The sequence below is a fragment of the Spermophilus citellus genome (assembly GCF_964194105.1).
Source record: "Spermophilus citellus genome assembly, chromosome: 6".
Classification (NCBI taxonomy): domain Eukaryota; kingdom Metazoa; phylum Chordata; class Mammalia; order Rodentia; family Sciuridae; genus Spermophilus; species Spermophilus citellus.
This window is the reverse complement of record NC_138187.1, coordinates 117,899,020-117,917,443: the sequence shown is the minus strand read 5'-3', so window position 1 is coordinate 117,917,443 and position 18,424 is coordinate 117,899,020. Positions and strand designations below refer to the sequence as shown.

The following is an 18,424-nucleotide window of genomic DNA, read 5'->3' as shown; positions in this document are numbered from 1 at the left end:
TCTCAATTTCCAAACTATCATACTATGGCTTCCTAGTGTAGGAAGGCTTTGAATTACAGATCATTTCTACTAACGTAGGTTCACTTATTCTTAAAGAATATATACTTCCTCCATTTACACTTTTCCCAAAACTCAAACCAGTGTCTTGGGTCCCAAGATATAAAAAGAATCAAATTGACAGATGGGTTGAGTTGGGATTTCAAATTTCTGAGAGTGGAATATAAGAAATTATATTTGAATTGTGATAAATAGGAAATATAGCTATATATTTATGACACCTTAATTGTTAGAGCTGATCATTGTTTTCTGGTTCCAATGTATCACTGTACTGATGTAGATCTATATACTTTAGGTGGTGTTCTTAACTTACAAACATGCACAGGACACATCTCTGATGGAGATTTGGCAAATCACTTGATTAAATTTCCTGATATTCAATGTATGCCTGTAACCCACAGGGCAAACAGATACATCCAGTCAGTAATTCACCAAAACATTAAATTGAAACTGACCTAAGGACTCACACATAATATTTAATAGGAACACAAAGAATTACAAATGGCTTACCTCCAGAGTTTACTACTGCTCAAACTGTCTCAATTTTTTTTGGTAGCATATATCCCACTGGCCAGATCAAGGCATATTTATTGTCAGATTCTCTTTGGCACAGTAAATGGTAGGAATATTCCACATGAGCTTGATTTAGAGTAGATAAAGATCCTGTGGCTTTGGACATTTGTAGAAGGAGAAGTGACTTATGATGTCATTTCTGTTTACACATGATTCGTTTTCTGTTAGGACCACAGCATTTTCTTCAAATAGCCATGTTTCTTGGGATGCTGTCTCCACTCTGCTCTCTTTCCTGCCAACTTTCCCCTGTCCCTCCCTACTGTTTGCCTCCCCTTCACAACCCACATGTCTTCTATGAACAAGTTTCACTTGAAAACTAATAAAAGCTCCGTGCAGAAACAAGACCACAGCTAAAAATGGAAATATCCATCTTTATCTTTACCAGTGATTCCAGAGCTATTATATGACTAATACGTGGAGAAAGGAGGAGAAATTAAAACAAATGGGCAGAAATCTTCCATACAATCCCATTATCCCAATAGCAAAGCTTTCAATGGACAAAGGGAACTGTTGAGAGATGATATTCTTGCCAGTTTTTAAATGTTTGTATTTGTATTATAATTAAAAAGGTATAGCCACCTGTTGTTTCAATTATAAAAAATATTCGTCTTCATCTTGTCCTTCAAACTATGTTTGAGTAATACCTACTTCTGTTGGCCATCAAAAGCATTTGGAAAGCATCCCAACAATGGCTTTTAAGAGAAGATATTTCATTTTTCTGTTTACATATTCTAGTTCACTTCAGAATCTTCTCAGATCAAAGATGATGCCATTTGATTAAAACTAAATATACAGAGTAAAATCCACACCGGGTATGATGTCTGATTATGATATTTTGTCAATAACAATTTGAAACACATTTTCTGAATTTTAAAAATGGTGTCAAGTATAATATAATAGTATATATAGTGAGAAGTTTAAAAAACACAATCAGTCAAAATTCTACAGTTCATTCATTTGTATTTTCGAATACACATTTAGTACCATAAAATATATTTGGAAATAACAAATATGGAAGTCACCCTCCTACATGACCTAGCATGGAGAAATTGATCAAACAGAAATATACATATATAGCTCAAGCAATGACTAGATGGCATTCTAATGTAATTGGTGTGATTCTGTTGCATTGCCAGCTAACTGATAATAGGCTGCACAGTGTGTGATTCAGCTTTCTGTTACTGGAACAAACACCTTAATCAATTTATAAAGAGGAAAGGTTTATTTTGGCTCATAGTTTCGGAGGTTTCAATCCATAATCATTTGACCCCATTACTTTTGGCCTGAGGTCAAGAAGCACATCATGATGGGAAGCACCTGGCAGAGTAAAAAGATGCTCCTCTCATGGCCAGGACATGAAAGAGAAAAGGGAAGACACCAGGGGCACAATCCCCTTCAAGGATATGCCCCTCAATGCCTGGAAGATCACACATTAGACTCCAACTCTTAAAGTATCCATCATCTTCCAATAGCATCCAACTGGAGACCAAGCCATTAACACATGTGCCTTTAGGGGACAGTCCAGATCCAGATGATAGTTTATACTAACTCTTTACTCCCACATTCTATTGGTTGTGTACAAATGAGATTCTGCTTATCTGGGGTTTTCCAAGCTATTCAACTTGATTGTTAACTTGAATGGTGGGCTTGTTTTATCAGCAATCTGCTAAAGGTAGAGGGGTCAGTGAAGCCATGAGCCGGTAGTACCTAACATCCTCTAAAGGTCAGTTGAGGATTTGAACTTTCTAGTTCCAGAGCAGATTAAATTCACTTTGAAAAGAAAGACCAACCTCTTACTTGACTCTCTGCCTGGAGAGTCCACCTTCCTAGAGAGAGAAATATATATATATATATATATATATATATATATATATATATATATATATATATTTGCCATACCCAAGAATCTCAGGACATCATTTCAATAAGTACAGCGCAGAGTAGAAAGATTCAACCTGCAGCCTGCATCTTATGATTCTTCTGGTCCCATACTTGAATATGAGTCCTGAAGACACTCAGAAGGAAAAAAATACATGTTTGATAGCTTCCCAAACCCAGTGCACTTAGAGTTAGTCAATCCTTGAAAAAAAAATGTGGCATCTATACACAATGGAGTACTATGCAGCAATAAAAAATGACAAAATCATAGAATTGTCAGGGAAATGGATGGCACTAGAGCAGATTATGCTTAGTGAAGCTAGCCAATCCCTAAAAAACAAATACCAAATGTCTTCTTTGATATAATGAGAGCAACTATGAACAGAGTAGGGAGGAAGAGCAGGAAGAAAAGAATAACTTTAAACAGAGACATGAGGTGGGAGGGGAAGGGAGAGAAAAGGGAAATTGCATGGAAATGGAGGGAGACCCTCATTGCTATACAAAATTACATATAAGAGGTTGTGAGGGGAATGGGAAAATAAACAAGGAGAGAAATGAACTACAGTAGATGGGGTAGAGAGAGAAGTTGGGAGGGGAGGGGAGGGGGGATAGTAGGGGATAGGAAAGGTAGCAGAATACAACAATTACTAATAGGGCATTATGTAAAATTGTGGATGTGTAACCGACGTGATTCTGCAATCTGCATTGGGGGTAAAATTGGGGGTTCATAACCCACTTCAATCTAATATATGAAATATGATATGTCAAGAGCTTTGTAATGTTGTGAACAACCAATAAAATATTAAAAAAAAATCCTTGAAATATTTGAGAACAATACATGGTGAGGACACATCTCACTTTTAAAAGTTGTGTTCCATTATTAGAGTATAGTCCTGATTTGGGACCCTGAAAATAACTTTATGTCTATATGTGTTAAGAAGCAACTTGGAAAAAAAATGTTGGTGATAGAATAGTGGGTTAAGGGTAGGAAAGAGCAGAGTTTCCATATTCTGCTTTAATTTCTTTTTGCTCTCTGCAAACTTCATGAAGAAGAAGGATGGAATTGTTCTAAGGAACAAGAGGGTAAAGAAACAAGGATAAACAGAATTAAGAGGTAATTGTACACTGTAATTTGCTAACAAAAATTTTTGTAAGTTGCCAACCTGTGTAAATTATATACAGTTGGGAAAAGACCTCCAAGCAGAGAGAAATATAATTGCTGCATCTATTTTTTTTCCTTAGTGTTTCTAACACTAACTCTATTGTATGGCTGGATTATACAGAAATACATTCGTTTCATGGCCTTTGAAACACACTGTTGTAGGCACGGGGATCTCCAAACTCACTTGTGGGGTTGGAGCCCTCTAGTGTCCAGGGGGACTCAGAGTGTGCAAGTTCTGAACTCTCTTTCTGGAAGGGCAAATACTTCAATCTTTCCCAGGGCTTCCTGGGTACACGAATACAGCTCAAATATAAGCTAGGAATTCTGAAATCTTCATCCTCTGCCAGTTGCCATTTAGCATTTTTTCTGCTTGCCAAGTGTTGTGCCCTTTCACAGACTTTCTGAAAAATCTTTGGGTAAAACCACCAAACAATACCATTTGACAATTATAGAAAAGAAAGAGTTCCACGCTAGGAGAAAGCAGACCTGTGTTCTAGTGCAATTCTGCCATACAGATGGCTGTAGCACTGATTACTGACTGATTTTTCACGATCAATGGATTTAAAGAGAAATTGGAGACACCTCAAAAAATGTCAGAAATTATTTAGAAATTTTTCCTCTAAAAAACTCGTGCCCATCTAACCAGAGTTCTCTCAGTGGCTGCCTTCCCACTCTCTGGTTCTCTCTGTTTAGGCTCCTTTGTTAGCTTCATCCTATGCTGGACATTTGAATCTTGGATCAACTTGGGACTTCATGTCAGTTTTCATTTCTTCCAACTTTGTACAATCTTAAAAATTCTCAGGTTTACCTATCAATATAGCTGTCACCTACCTACATGCTAATGAATATTAAATTTAAAAAGTGTACCTATATCTGCTTTTTTATAAGCTTCACACGTGCCTACTTAGCTTCTCATGTTATTTGTCTCTTGAGAGTTTCAAGCTCAATATGAACGAAAGTGAATTAAGCTAAAACCTACCCCTCTTTGTGTTTCTAATCAGAGGAAATGACACAACCTACAAATAGAGCCATCCCTTCAAATTATCTTCTCTTATTGGGACACAATCACCAAGTCAGTAAATTATACCTCTAAAACTCCCTTCAAATCTATTCACTTTTCTGTCAGGTGTGTTAGTGCATGCCTATAACCCCAGCGACTAGGGAGGCTGAGGCAGGAGGATTCCAAGTTTGAGGCCAGCTGCAGAAACTAAGCAAGGCCCTAAGCAACATGGCAAAAGGATGTCTCAAAATAAAAAATAAATTTAAAAAGGGGGTGGTGCGGGGATGTTGCTCAGTGGTTAAGCACCTTTGGATTCAATCCCTAATATACACAAACAAACAAAAAAAAACTAACACTTCTGTTATAACCACCATTATTAGTGTAACTCAAGTCACACAAATTAATGCAATCATTTTCTAACAAGAGTGTGTGTGTGTGTGTAAAAATCTCTGCTTCCTCTATTCCATGTTATAAAATACAGATCTGATCAAACCATTTCTCTGCTTCCAACCTTTTGATAACTTTTATGATATATTTCCAAATTCTTATTATAGCCTCAAAACCCTGCATAATCTGGCCACTGTTTATGTCTCTAGTGTCTCTTCTCTCTCTCCTCCTCCATGTACCTCTGTCCAAATATAACAACCTTTTACATTCCTTCCTGCCTTGGGGCCGTCATTCAGCTATTTCTGCCTGGCCTGCTCTCTCTCTCTCTCTGCACTTACCTAGCTAATTATTAATACTAATTAGCATTTAAAACTCTGTCTTCTTTTTGTTAAAATAAAATGTGGGTAGAAAATTATTCTGTGCCTGTGCCCTTTAGCTGAGCCATAATTAAAAGGAAGAAATTAAGCAAGACAGCAGCACAGAGAGGAATCTGTCTCCCCTCACCTACAACTGCTGTGTTTACACAGATGGTGTGCTCTGAAAAGTCTTGCTTTGAGTTGATAAGGAAAATAAAATTAAACAAAGACTTCTGATTAAGCTGATTAATCAAGTTGGAGCCAGAGCCCCTAAAGATGAAATCTATCTACTTCTTGCTCTATATCCCATGTGGCAAACTTTGGTTTTCTGTAATTTCTTTTCATCCAACATAAAGAGATATTAATTCTCCAGAGGTCAAATTATTTTTACTAAGTTTAGGTTGTCTTAAACACCTGAAATGTTACCATAACCTTTGAGTTTGAAAGAAATTCTTGTATGCTTGGAATCATGCATACTGGAAAGGGGGTGGGAAATATGTCTATGGCTCTTCAAGGTCATTTTAAATAAAATTCCTACTTTTGATTTTCTTTTTTTGCTTTTCCAGGTATACCGATTACCCATGAAAACTCAAGAGTGGGAGGAAAACTGTTTAATATGCTTCTTTCCCAGAAGTATTTGGAATTTACAGTAGGTAAATAACATTGGCTAATTTCTAATTCACACACAGAAAAAGCTTGACATTTCAAACTTTTAACCCATTAGTCTTAGGCTAAATATGAAAATTTTCCTCAATACCATTAGATCAGATAGATGTTATTATTATGCTCATGTAAAATGTATAGGTTCTACTAATGATCATCATTAATTTTGGCCTTTCAGATTATGAGCTCCACTTCATGATTACCTTGTTCATTTATTCGTATCCCAAACATGATACCTTATGCTGGGCATAGTACACATTCAGGAAATATTTGTTGAGAGACTAAATATTCTTCTTTCTAATATGGATAGTGGTCCTGACAAGACTATGTAATAAGAGAAGAAAAGTAGAAAGTTACTGTTAAGAGTACAGGCTTTCTCAGATATCCTTAGAGCAGGAAGTATGGTCAGGGCCATAAAGGACTGGGGAAAAAAAACCCAGAAATTCCACCAGGACTCAATCAATATCTATCTCTCTCCCTGCCCCCTGACTCACAAAAATTTGTTTTTCTTCATGCTACTACTTTATCCTTATTTCCCTGTAATTATTTCTCTGCCTTTCTAGTCAGAAGATACAGGATATTATCTTACAGCTCTAAGCTTGTGTGTTTTCAGTTCAAATGCCAAAGTCTAAAGAGAAGGTGAAATATGTAGAGAGAGAGAGAGATGGTGGGGGCAGGAGAGAGAGGCAGAGAGAAAGAGAGAGATTATCTAGCTTGAGAGAGAGAAATTGTCCAGCATGTATAAGGACGTCAGGATTAGTGGGACTCCTATTCCAGTCAACTGTGTCTGGAAGCACAATCTCATGGAACAAATGTGATTTGGGGGTTCCAGTTCTATCAGCAAGGAGTATGTGTGGGTTATGGGGTGGCACTGTATACTGCAAATACCCCAGAACTTGTCTGTATTAGCTCGTTTCTCCTTGAATGCTTCTGCAACATCAGAATCATCGGTGAATAAAAGTAAAAACAAACAAACAAAAAGTGGGAATGGTATTGACTTCTCTGTAGATGCCAATGAACATTATGGAAAAATCTAGATTTCATAGAGATGTATTAAAAAGCATTATTTTTCTTTTTAATATGGAGTGTTTTCATTATTACCTACCATTAGTCTTTTATTAAAACTATCTTTAATTTTTTAAAAAAATTTCCCTTAACTTACTATATGGCTCACAACTTTCTTACAATATCAGTAAGAAAGGGCTAAAGTATCTAGCTATTTAATATGTGGGAAAGATTCTTAACCTTTTCAAACTCTGTAGAAATTTATCTGTTTATCAATCTAGTTTCTCAACCTGCTTTTCAGTTGGCAGATTGCAGACTATTTATGGAGGGACATCTTCCAGAGTTTATGCAACACAGGTTAAGATTTGGGTTCTAATCCTCTTATCTATGAAGTGGTAGAATTGATCTTCCTTTTCCTTGCCTCACTCCACTCAAATGTAGGACTCATTCATATCCTTTTCCTTTCAAGTTTCTCCTCTTTTAACATTACCCAAAAGACAGAATTTCTCTACATTTTTTAAGTATTATCTTCGCCATTTCAGTAGGCCACACATGCTATTTTATATACAAATTTAGGATAAATTTCAAATGGAAGAATATAATTGAAGATATTGAATTCCACTCATTTTTCCATCTGGTTGTATCATTAATAATTCAGTCATACAAAACTATATAAAGGTGGGTTTTCAAGTCACTATTGAATGCACTAGGGAGACTTTGCTTGGATAAATACAAATCCCTTACTTGAAGCATCTCTTTTCTGACTTCAAAGACTCAGTTATACTTGTGGAAATCATGTAAAAAATGAAATAATTTTGGCATATATTTAAGAAGAAATTGTTTATTTTCAATCCCTAAAAAATCTTAGAATAAATCACCTGAATACCAAGATACTAAATATATTTGGAAAGTAACCAGCATACAATTCTTATAAAGCCATGTCAATATCTCAATAATTTCTACCAATGAAACTGACAAGTAGCATATATTTACTTGCAAGAGAGTTTGAGAGTTTAAAAGAGTATTCAAAATAAAAATTTAGAAGATTCAAATACTGAAGTTATTTTCAAATTTGGAGTTTACTTCTCTAATATAGGTAAAGGCTATTAGAAATTATAGTTTGGATTTCACTACTGTTTTTGAAATAAATTCACTGGAGTCTAGGCTGAAATATATTTTTAGTAGCTTAGGTCTTTTGAATGACATGATATAACCTTAATCATAACATCAATACAATCATTTACAATTACATCAATATGATAAATTACAATCATTTACAAGTTCATTAAAGAGCCACACTTACAGCTCTAAAGAGCCAGTGTACATCTGAGACCTTGAAGTTATTCTTTACTAAACTGATGCATCTATTAAATCACTTTATGTCTCAATATTGTGCATGATATTATATAAAATTATCAAATACTAGCTGGGTGTAATGGCACATGCCTGTAATCCCAGCAGTTCAGGAGGCTGAGGCAGAAAAATTGCAAGTTCAAAGCCAGCCTTAGCAACTTAGCAAGATCCTGAACAAATCAGCAAGACCCTGTCTCAAAATAAAAATAAGGGCTGGGAAGTGGTTCAGTGGCTAAATTCCCCTGAGTTCAATCCCTGTATAAAAAAACAAAAATAAATAAATATGAATACATAAAATACTTGGTGAAATCTGATTTCTAAACAAAGCTGAAATGAAAAATAACACTTTTAAAACCAATATAACAATATGAAAAACCAGGCGTGTAAGATACTACTCTTTTTTATTTTCCTTCTCTTTTTGGTGAGTGAAGGAATATGCAAAATCTACTACTAAAAATTCCTAACATTTATATGTGCATCAAATGTGATTTAGTGCTTACAACAACCCTGTAAGGCAGGTATAATTATTATTATCTATATGTACATACAAAGAAAGAATGTACAGGGGCTTGGTAATTTGTCAGGGTTGCACAGCTAATGGGAGATAGAACCAGGATTTGAATCAAGTAAACTGTTTCTGAGAGTGCATGCTCTGAACCTCTCTGTCATACCCACTTTTCCAACAAATTATATGGGGAATGATTTCTATAACAATTTCCATCTTGAATTTTTAAATCAAATTCTCTCTCCTAAGTATTTTCAGTTGTTTCATAGTTTGCCTTAGACCTTATCTATGACTACCTCCAAAGGCCTGAATAGCTAAGAACAAAGTGGAAATTTTACTCAATGTCCTCAAATAAAACTTTTATGACACAACCTTATTGGTCGAAATACAATTAATCCATTTGCAAAAACTTCTAGCAGTTTAATATTTATGGTAACTTTCTACTTTCAGCTATTATTTTCATTATCTTTATGTATTTCTCTGGTTATTTTGAACTAGTTTATAGTTAGTAATATAATAAACATACCTATGTAAATAATTACAGAGATAGCCTTTATCTATGAGAAAACCAGCAAACAGCTGATGAAATGCATGATCAGTGAATTTGTTGCCTTCTGGCTTGGTTATATCCTTAGAGAGGAAGCCCCTTTGGTAACCATGAAAGTAGTAGCCATTTAGGGTCCCTTTGTCATAGATCTCATGACTGACAAGAACAAAAGCTTCTGCAAATAAGAAATCAATACCAAGTCCTGCATTGCATAGTAAAACAAGATGTTAAATTTGAGATGAGGATCACCACCTCTTGATTAGGAGACAGATTTGAGATATTTCTGTTCTCTCTATTCCATCTGCTATCAGAGCATGATTTAGTAATCATTTACCTATTTATATCCACCAAACCTATTTCTTCTAGGAATTGAGTCCCTTATCCCATGCCTCAGTCCTATCATTAAAACAGGAAACTCCATGTTAGTAAAATGTGTTCCTATCCGCTGGCCAGAGTGGGTGGTCCAGAAGTTAGCTTTAGAATAATAGATAGCAAGTCCTCCCCCAAGAATGTGAACTTTGGCTAATGAAATAGTTTAATAAATATAGAGTTCGACATTTCTGGAAACAGACCTTACAGACTGGCTAAAAATGTTGACATATATAGACCAAACTTTAAACTTGTCTCTTTGTAGGTGTTAGATATGGAAGCAGCCATTTAGAAAGCAGACTTTATTTATTACCCATTCGAAGAATGTTTGGGGGACAATGGTACTAGATTTAGCAATTTGGAGTCTAAGGCAGAGGTGGAACGTGTCACTATTTTTGTGCAAAGAAACAGATTTTATTCTATTCCCAATGGAATAAAAAGAACATAGGTTGAAACCGAATAGAACAGTTCTAAATTCCTTTTAATAGAGCATGGGTTAAATAAATGATGGTACATCTATTAAAAAGAATGAGATAGATCCATGTATTATTAACATGGAAATATATTTAAGTGAATAAATCAAATTCAGAACAGTGTGTAGATTGATAACCACATTCCTGTAGGGAGGTTGCATGTGCAGAGAAAAAGTATTCCTAGAAAAACAACCAAGAAAATACAAATAATAGTTGCCTGTTGTCAATGTCCATAGTTATAAGAAGGAATGAGAACTAGTATTTTCCATTTAATATCTTCTGAACTGACTTTTTTAATAGTATGAATATATTTTAATTTTATAATTTAAAAGATGAAAATAAAATCCCTTGCGATCTCTTCTAGCTTTGCTACTAATCAGTTATGTGCCTTTGGGTGTGTTGCTTAATCTTTGTGAACTTTGGTTTATTCTGTAAAACACTGATAATCCTAACACCGGCTCTACTTACAGTACAAGGTTGCTCTTTGTGTCTACACCTAGGGCACATTTAGCCATTGAAGAATAACTTGAAGCATTGATAGGAAACCAGTAAGATGAAATTTTATGTATGAAAATATTTTATATACTGTAGATACTATGCAAATATTGTTATTATATTTTGTATTTCCTAGGAAATTCAGTATATAGAATTTCTTATAGCTGAGAATTTAATTTGTTAAATTAAAGCCATACTTCCAAAAGGTGTTATTAAATCCTATTCTTTGAATCACATTGGACCTTGTGAGGGACTAGTATAAGAAACTGAAGGATGCATTAAATAAATTAGTGTGTGCTCTAGATAACTCCTCCACCTTAAGTTAAAGCTAAACTCCAAGTTCAATATATTAGTGGGGATCAGAAGGACTTTTTCTCTGCCCAACATGGTTCTAAGTTGGAAGAGATTTCTCTAATAAAGCACTGATTAACAAGGAAAAAAACCAAGTTTATTAATATGTATATTTCACACATATATGAAGATAGCCAGGGAGTGAGTAATTCTCAAAGGGGTGGTTGAAATGCCATCATTGCTGAAGCTGAGAAAGAAGGGTGTAGAGAAGCACTGTTTTTGAGAAAATGGCTAGAAAACACCTTAAGCAAGGGGTAGGTTAGTTGTACAGATTTAAGCTCGCGCCCTCCTCAGTGCTAAGAGTTTCCAGTGATTCTATCCTCCTTTTCTTCCTGGTGCAATGAGGGAAAATTGGGTACCCTTAGAATGGAGATTTTCTTTACATACATAAATTTCCCTTACAAATGTAACTGCTACTCTTCAGAGCTGCTCCTGTGTCTGCTGATTGCCAAAATCATCAGCTCAAAATAGTGCTTATGCTAAAAAAGACACACCACTAGCTGGACATATACTAATGGCAAAGAGAAATCAACCACCCAGAACTGATGTTTGTGGTACAGTCTCTCTCAACCAGAGTATCAATAATGGATGATAAAGGCAATGCCTGTAATAAAATTGGTAACAATATTTTCTCCTGTTGAAAGCCAGGTTGACATAGATTTAAAAGCATTGCCGTAGAAATTAGAAAGTGTCAATATACTTCTGGTTTAATGGATTGTTTTATTTCCATTAACTCACTTTATTCTCCTGATCCTATTTTTTTCATCAGTAATCTCTGAGTATTGGAGTAGACAATATCCAAAGTGAGTTCTTGTTCTATGTGTCAGATTTAGAAGCACTTCATAGTCTTTAGGCTTCATTTATCTACTGAGTCAGTCTGGAAGATAAACAGGAAAATATTGGTATCTATATTTTATAAATGACAAAATGAGTCTATGAGAAGGTTAAAAGATTTCCAAGTCATACAGCTAGAGTTCATGTATTGATGTTTCTTGTCTATAACTTGTTTCTCCCAAGATTAGCTGAGCAAGAAACCCAGAGTCCCCAGGGCATGTAGGTGTTGGCTTCCAAGAAATAATAAGGAGATTATTTTTTCTAAAAACATCTGGATTTGAATCTCAAATCCTTCATCTATCAATTGAGTCATCTTTGCTTTAGTTATTAGCCATCTAAGCATCATTTTTTAATATAAAATAATAAGCAAAATAAGGCCTTTCAGCTTATTTTATGTAACATAAATATATATTAATCATACATGTTGACATGTGAAAATTTATATTATATTAATATTAATGTATATTAATATACTACATATAATATGTAATATATTATCTCATATATAGAGTACCTGTTATAGTTTAATGAGTAGTCATCAATCCTTCTTAGGTTAAATGGCGTTCATTGTCTTGTGAGTACAAATCCAGCTTCCTTGATTAAAAGAAGTTTTTTGAGGAGAGAGTAATTTTTTTTATGTGAAATTGCCCTGATATCGAGAAGCAGTGTCCAACTATGAAACTCTCTTTCAGAACTCATCCTAGTATCAAATCCAGGAATTATTCCACATAGGATAGAAAAAACAATGGATTATTCCTCGTGATTTTCAGCTATACTGTACCTGTGGAGGACACAATTCCCAGCATCAAATATAAAAGGTAATGAACCCCATACCCTGTAAACCTGAGAGCTTTTCCTTTATCCATAAAAAGTAACCCATTCATAGGTACTTTATCTTTCCAAATAATTTTTCCTATCTACACTCAAGTGTTACATTGTTTTAAAAAAAATATTTTATCTGTGAAATATGGTATAATAAGAACTATGTAATGTTTTGAACAACCAACAATAAAATAATTAAAAAAAATAAAATAAAATAAAAAAATAAAATGAGAAAAAAAAATAAAATAAAATAAAATAAAAAAATATTTTATTTGATATGTTCCTGCTGCTGAAATCCCATCAAGGTGTGGTGGTCACACCAGCAGAAGGCCAGTGTTAGTGAGAATAAGCATCACGGGGAAAGATGGACCTCTGCCATCAGAGATTAGGAAGCTATCTTCACAGTGTTGAGGGAAAAGTTGTGCATAAGAGAGAGTTCTGGTCAAGAACTTTGAAAGAAAGCTGCAGCTTAATAGCTGCCGCAGTCTGGCTGGGCACAAATCACGAGCCACTCAAGCAGGAACAAACTTTATTTCCAAACTCCCCTGAACGCCACCCACGAGGAACTCCTCCCACCAGAACTTCACCAACCAACTCCCCAGGAATCCTCGCGAGAACTCCAAAGTAGCGGGCTCCCAAGGAGGACAGCAGGGATCTGTATACAATTGATTACACAGCCTGTTTCATTCCAGCATCATCCAGTCACAGCAATTATAGACAGCTTAACTTACTTATCATCATCTTAATGGCTCACCTCTCAACCATTACTTCTGGCAAAATGCCAGGGGCCATTCCCACTCGGCTGTGGCTCTCGGCAAATAGCAATTGAAAACTTATAAAAATGAAATTCTTAGTAGAACAAGGTGATCTATGAAGAAAAAAAAAGAGCAAGTTGTCTCTTATGTATCCTCCTGCTACGTGATTTCCCTGAAATCTTCTGGGATCCCTTCTGTTCTGGTTGGGAATGATGGGAGATGGAAAGGGTTAGATTCAAACTCAAGGCAACCACTCTCTCAAATGGATCTTAATTTTGTCCAGCTTGGGGGAGACTTGAGGGCAGGTGTACATGTAGAAAGGACTGGCAGTACTCTAAGGGTCATGGCATCTCCAGAATAAGAGGGATTTGTAATTCCTCCACTGGTGAGTTCCTCTAACATTTCTGGCTGTCTGGACTAATATCTGCTATTCCTGCCTCTGAGTATCTGGAGAGATTTTCCAATGAGGCTCATAGTCATGTATAGGTAAGGGTGATCATTTCTAGAATCCAAATTCCATTTATTTACTCTTTCTGAAAACTAATTTGTCGTAGAACTTTCCTATGTTCACACTGTGGGACATATTCTCTTATTCCCAATTCCTCTCACAGAATTATTCTTTTCCCAATGTTCCAAAGGGAGTAGGGGAAGCTTCCATCCATCCTGAATCATATTATGGTATAATATATAGACAGTAAAACCTTCCAGGGTACGAAATAAGGGACATTGTGGAATATTTTTGTCTGACAACTCCTTTACTAACACACTATGAACTCACATTAAAGTCTCTTTACTTTTCTTGTCTTAAATATAAGGACAAAACCTGTGCTTTAGAATTGGGGTACTTTAATTCAGAATAGCTGTGCAGTTCTATACTTCGATCACAAAAATTTAAACTTTTGCTTAAAAATTTCCCTATTCCAAACCAGAAGTTCTGTCAAAGAAAGCATCACCCAGAGGGATAGGTCTGTCGAAGCAAAGCAAATATCTTTAGTAAGAAATATTGAGGCCTCTTCACCGGGAATACATGAAAAAAAGAGGATACTCCCTCACTCCTGTGATAATTCTATGACCCTAGTGTAACCTCAACATAAACCTCAATAAAGGTAATGTAAGAAAAAAAGGAAAGATAAAAGAAATATTAAAGGCACCAGTGCCCAATTTCATGGCAAGGCTATGAGCTCCCTCTGTCTACCCATCCATTCATTCATCTACCCATCCATTCATCTATCCACCCATGTTGTAGTGTAGTATGATATGTCCCCCAAAAGCACCTGTGAGATGCAGGAATGTAGAAAGTATAATAATTGGAATATGAAAGCTATAACAGGGAAAGATATTACTAGGCTATTACAAGAAGAATAGATTATTTGAGTTGATATTGTTTTTCTAAAAATAGGGATGGATTTGAATAGAGTGATTTGTGTTTTCAATCCTCTGGTGACCCTTGACCTCTAATCTGTCCATCTAGTTTGAGTGGACTAATTGGGTGGTAACTGTAGGCAAGTGGGGCATGACTAGAGGAGATCAGTCATTGGGGGCATGTCCCAGGAAGATTCATTTTTCTTTTGACTCCTTCTTGGACTCCTCTGCTTCCTGACCCCACCATAAACCCAGTAGCTTTCCATTACTTAGCCCTTACCCCATAATGTACTTATTGCCTCACCTTGGGCCTAGAGCAATGGAGTCAGCAGTGAATGGACTGAGATCTCTCAAACTATGAGCCCAAATAAACTTTCCATCCTCTAAGTTGTTCTGGTTCAGGTATTTGGGCCATGGTGATTCAAAGCTTAACTAAAACAATTCATCACCCATCCCTCCATCCCTCCATCCCTCCATCCATTTATTCATGCACTTATCATTTCCTAAATCAATCTGTTCACTTTTATATCCATCATTCCTTCCATTCACCTATTTTTAATCTATCTTTCTATTAGGATAGTCATAGAAAGCAAGCTGAGAAATTGTTTTCTACTAAAAAAACACACCCTGTCTTCCTTCTCAATAGGAAAAAAGTACTTGGTGAATATTGTTAATCATCTCATCTTTCATGATATTAATGAAGAGATTAAAGTTTTATGACTATTTCTTACAAATCAATATTATACTTTAAAATAAAATAAATATTTAAATTAGTTAATATTTTATTTTTTCTAAACCATTTATTCAGATTCTTAAAAATATTTTCATTGATCTTCCTTATAAATTGCTCTCATTCATTAACTTTTGACCTTTTTATCCTCACCGTATATTTATTAGATTTGGAATCCTTTAATTAAAAATACATATGGGTTCTCCTATAAATAATGCTCTTAGCAAAAAAAGAAATGTTAATAATATTTTATAAATCTCATGTTTTGTAGTAGCCCAATGCCCTCTTTTTTGTTGTTGACTTCCACCTAACCCTGAGTCCTTCTAGTAATAAATATATTCATCCTTGTATCCATTAAATAATTGAGAGAGATATAATTTAATATAAATAATTTATCAAGAGATGCATTTCTAATGAAATGTACCTTATTATCTTTGATCTTTATTTGTAGAATATTTATTTCAGATTTTGCCATCAATTTTGTATAATTATTTTAAATAATAAAATTTACAATACGAATTCTACAATAGAATTTAAAATTATGATATATTTTATGTCTCAAAAGAAATGTGCAAGAGGTTTCATAGCTTCTTGAAATTCTTTTTGAAGTTATACCATAAAAAATATTCTAAAGTTCACAATTCTGGCCCATGTGTGAAATTCAGAGTAATTAAATACATTAAGTAATAGATTTAGTATATCAAGATATTACTAGGCTATTACTAGAAGGATAGATTCTTTAAGTTGGTATTGTTTTTTTCTAAAAATAGGGATGGACTTGAATAGAATGATTTGTGTTTTCAATCCTCTGGTGACCACTGACCTCTACATATTTACATATTTGGCAAATGCCCAGGGTGGTAAACTTCAGCAATGAGGAAAGTCTTACATGATTACATAAGCATGTTGCCCTAGAATTTGGCCTCTTATTGCACAGAGAGGCTTATTTCTAAGAGAAATGTGCCCACTGGGTCTTTCCTGGACAATTCATCAAATATTATTATGCAAAGTAAAAGCTGGCAATAAAAAGCTTGGTTAGAAAAAAAACGGAAAGAAAAATAGAGAATTGGATTAATTTCAACTTTTTTATTTAACTTCTATGCTGTTATATGCAAGTATCTGTTTGGAAAATATGAAAAGCCAATGTATTATATAATGATGTCACTTCTATAAAAATCATCTTTAAATTTTTCTTCTGAGTTTTAGTTTAGTGAGTGTTGCAATAAGATGAATTGAGGCACTTGTATAAACCCCCCCCCAAGTAAAAAGCAAATCACCCACAATCTTAAGATATAAAAGTGTTTGTTTTGCTCTTTAGGACCATATTTGAAAGTCTAAATATGATAAATTCTCTGAAAAGTGCATTTTCCTCTAAGATAAACCTTTGCATCAAAAAAACATTACCAAGTTTCATAAATATTAAAGTCAGTCAATCAGTCTTAGACCAAGAAATTGATTTCCAGTGAGTTTTTAGAACAGTTCTAAAAACAGCTGGGCTGTCTGAACTGCCTCAGTACCATCTAAAGGAAAACTCTATCAGGATCCAAGAGAAAAAATTAACAAGTATTTGCAATTTCATTGTATAGTAAGCAACATTTCATAAGATTGTGAAGTAATTAAAAAGATGTTTTTTGTCATCTAAATTCGTGTTAACACAGTTTAATTCATATTAATCTTGGCAGTTAATTCACATTAATTTCACCTAATTGTGAAAAGGGGAGGAAAGCAAACAGAGAGAGAGAGAGAGAGACGAGAGAGAGAGAGAGAGAGAGAGAGAGAGAACAAAACCTAAGAAGATTATTCTGTTCTGGGATTGAAGAGTAAATTCAGAGGGACTAGAGAAATTCTCTGGAATTATTCCTTTCCTACCTGAAAACTTCTTCCCAAATGAAGAGCTCCTTACACCGTGCTGTCTGAAACCCACAGAAACACTGGATATGAAGAGCATTTTGTAAATAAGAACAAGAGGGACTAAAATCTGTGGAAGCATCAGAAGTGGAGAGATACAACCCTTGGGTACAAAAATAAGTTTGGGGCATGTGACTATGAGTCATAGCAATCAAAGTAGTCAGAAAGACCTGGGAACTCATTGAGTTACTTTCCGAATGAAAACTCAAATGTACTCACATGCCAGTTATTGGTTAAAGCTCTAGGTAGATAATGAAGAGAAGTTGCCCTGGCCCTTTGAGTTTAAAAATTGTGCCAGAGACATGCAATGCTGTAGTTAGGATCCTTAATGTCCCTCAAAGATCCATGGGGTTAAAGGCTTGGTCCGGAGCATGGCACTATTAGGAGTTTGTTATGGTTTGGATGTGAAGTGTCCCCCAAAAGTTTATGTGTGAGACAATGCAAGAAGGTTTAGAGGTTAGGAAAGCCTTAACCCAATCAGTGAATTCTTGTCAGTTCTTTTAGACATAGTAGTGAAAAAGCTGACTAAAACAGAGGTGGTGGAAGCTTTTTAAGATGGAGCCTAGCGGGAAGACTTGGGTCACTGGGGGTGTGCCCTTGATGGGATTGGTGGGACCCCAACATCTTCCTCTTTTTCTTGTTTCTGCTTCCTGGCCATGAAGTGAGTGGTTTACTCCATCACAGACTCCTGCCATTGTGTATTGCCCCCAAACACTTCAGCTATGGATTAAAACCTCCAAAACTGTGAGCTAAAGCAAATATTTTTTTTTCTTATTAAATTGATTATCTCAGATATTTGTCACAGTAATGGAAAGTTTACTAAAACAGATTTTTAAAAA

General features: G+C 35.1%; 1 long non-coding RNA gene across 4 annotated transcripts in view; it reads right to left on the bottom strand.

Annotated features, from left to right (window-relative positions):
• Positions 1-17,678, bottom strand: part of LOC308652576 — a 104,754-nt gene extending 87,076 nt beyond the window's left edge. For all 4 annotated transcript variants that reach the window (XR_014022826.1, XR_014022827.1, XR_014022828.1 and 1 more), the window contains exon 1: positions 17,547-17,678. This is a non-coding gene — a long non-coding RNA (uncharacterized lncRNA). The remainder of the gene's footprint in view (positions 1-17,546) is intronic.
• Between the last annotated feature and the right edge of the window lie 746 nt (positions 17,679-18,424).